The 2,500-nt window shown below is 79.6% G+C and overlaps 1 non-coding gene across 1 annotated transcript; it reads right to left on the reverse strand.

The window, feature by feature from the left end:
- Positions 1-126: 126 nt before the first annotated feature.
- Positions 127-279, reverse strand: LOC142360076 (5.8S ribosomal RNA). The gene has a single exon (XR_012762809.1). It is a non-coding gene; the product is annotated as a 5.8S ribosomal RNA (ribosomal RNA).
- Between the last annotated feature and the right edge of the window lie 2,221 nt (positions 280-2,500).

Raw genomic sequence — 2,500 nt, forward strand, 5'->3', positions numbered from 1 at the left:
AGGCCCGCGCGCTCGCGCGCGCGGCCCTGCGAGGCACCCCAGCCGCGCCGCTGCTGGCCCGCCGGCCCCCCCCCCCCGCGCTGGGGCGGGGGGGCTCGGCGGCGCAGACGGCGATTGATCGTAAAGCGACGCTCAGACAGGCGTAGCCCCGGGAGGAACCCGGGGCCGCGAGTGCGTTCGAAGTGTCGATGATCAATGTGTCCTGCAATTCACATTAATTCTCGCAGCTAGCTGCGTTCTTCATCGACGCACGAGCCGAGTGATCCACCGCTAAGAGTTGTCTCGGTTTCGGCACCGCCCCGCGCGCGCGGAGGGGCCGGGACCGCTCGCCGAGAGCGGCCCCTTCTCTGAGGACGGCCGGACCGACCGCCGGCCCCGCCGCCGCCCACCCCCCTCCGCACGCGCGGAGGGGGCGCGGCGCGGCGGCGCGACGCGGCGCGACGGAGAGGCCCTCGCCTCGGCTTGACCGTACGAGCACAGGGGAAACGGAAAACAACGGAAAACCCCGAGCGGCCAAAGGGCGGGGGAGCCCGCGCTCCCGACCGACCCTGGGGAAACGTACGCAACACACACACCCTTGGCGCGCTTCGTGGGCGGCCCAGGCGCCCGGGCTCGGACCGGCCTCCCCCCGGAGGCTACGGCACGCCCGGCCGCGACCCCTGCCCGCCTTCGCTCGGGAGCCGGACGCCCGGCTGCGCCCGCGCTGCGACGAGTCGGCTCCGCCCACCACGGTCGCCTCTCGCCCCGCCGGCGAACCTCGGCGCCGACGCCGCCTTCCACCGACGCCGGAGGAAGCGCGGCCGGCCACTGGAGCGCGAGCCGGCGACGCGCGGCCGCCCACCGGCCCGCGCCGGATGGGCGAACCCGGCCACCCCGCCCGGCGGCGGCGGCCGCCACCGCCGCCGCGAAAACCGCCGCCGCAGCCGCTTCTCGCCTCGGCCCCCTGGGGCCGCCGGCACGGCCCCAGCGGAAAGGCGGACGGCGCTGAGCGCGGGGGGCGGCTCCCACTCTCCCCGTTTCCACGCGAAGACCCGGAGCGGGACGCCCCCGCGCCGCGCGCCCGCCCTCGAGACGGAAGCGACGGGCGGGGAAACGCGGGACGGGACGGCCGCCAGCGGATGCGGCCGGGGAACCCTCCCGGACGACCCGACGGACGACCGGCACCGACCGGCACGCCGAGCGGCGCCGCCGCCGCTCGGCCTGGGGGGGTGTGGCTCGCCCCCCCCTTTCTTTCCCTGGGCGCCGAGGGCGGGGCGAGGAGCGGGAGAGGGGAGCGCGGCGCGCCCCGAGCGCGGCCGCAGCGCGAGCGTCCAAAGGCGCGGGGCGGCCCCCCGGCGGCCGCCCCCCCCCGCGGGGTCTCGCCGCGCCTTTCTTTCCCCCGGCGCGGAGCCCGCGCTCCGGCCGGCGGGTGGCCCCGTTTGCGAGGGCGGGCAGGTCGGCCGCGGCCGACCCGCGCCGCGGTCTCTCCGCCGAGACCGGCCCGCGGAGAGGGGGGGCAGGTTGGGGCAGCGAGACGCCCCCCCTTCTCCGGCACGGCGGCCCGCGGGGGCGGACGCCCCCCCCGCGGCTCGCGCCGTGCCGCTCGAGTCTTTAAACCGCCGCCCGGCTCCTTTGGCCTTTGACCCCCGGACTCGGCCGAGGGAGGGCCGCCGAAGCGCGGACGCTAGGTACCTGGCCCTGGGGTGAGGGAAACGACCTGCATGGCCCCGCGGGGGTGCCTCCCCCGGCTGCCGCCCTCGGGGGAGCGTCCGCCCGCGGGGGCGCGCCCGGCATCCGCCGCCACCACCTCGTCCTCCTTAGCCCCGGGGCCCGGGGTTTCCCTCGATAGCCCGGCGCTGCGCCCGGGGGGAGAGACGTGGCTCGGGCCGCCCGCTCGCGCGGGACGCGACCCGGCCGGGGGGGGGCCTCGCCCGCCCCGGGCGGCGCCAGCGGCCGAGACCGTGCTCGCGCCCCCCCCTTCCCGCCACGGCTCCCTCTTCGAGAGGCAGCCGTGCCGGGTCGGAGGGGAGGTTCGCGGGTCCGGCCGCCGCGCCGCCCGAAACGCCGTGCGCACACCCGCGCCACGGCCCGGAACGCCCGGAGACAGCCCTGTCCCGCGCGCGGGGGGGTAGACGGCGCCGCCGCCGGCGCCGCCCCACCCCCCCCCCCAGGAGCTGCCGCCCCCCGAAGACGGCGACACCCCTCGGCTGTCGCGCTTGCGGCCCCCGGTGCCGCCGCCGTCGCTCGACGCTCGCCCCCCGGCCCGCCGAGCAGGCCGGTGCTCTGCCGGCCGCGCTCGCCGCGTTGCCCCGCCGGCATCCCCCCCTCTTGCTTCCCGCGCAGACGCGGGAAGCGGGGAGCCGGCGGGGGCGCGGCGTCCGCGGCCGACAGGTCGACGCACCCGCGCGCGTCGGAGGACGAGCCGCACGAGACGACGGCGGCGGGCGACAGGACGAGGAGAGCGCCTCCGGGGAGCGGCGGGGGGAGGGGACGCCCCCTCCCCCTCCCTCACGCACGCACG

This window comes from Opisthocomus hoazin, unplaced genomic scaffold, assembly GCF_030867145.1.
Source record: "Opisthocomus hoazin isolate bOpiHoa1 unplaced genomic scaffold, bOpiHoa1.hap1 HAP1_SCAFFOLD_81, whole genome shotgun sequence".
Classification (NCBI taxonomy): Eukaryota; Metazoa; Chordata; class Aves; order Opisthocomiformes; family Opisthocomidae; genus Opisthocomus; species Opisthocomus hoazin.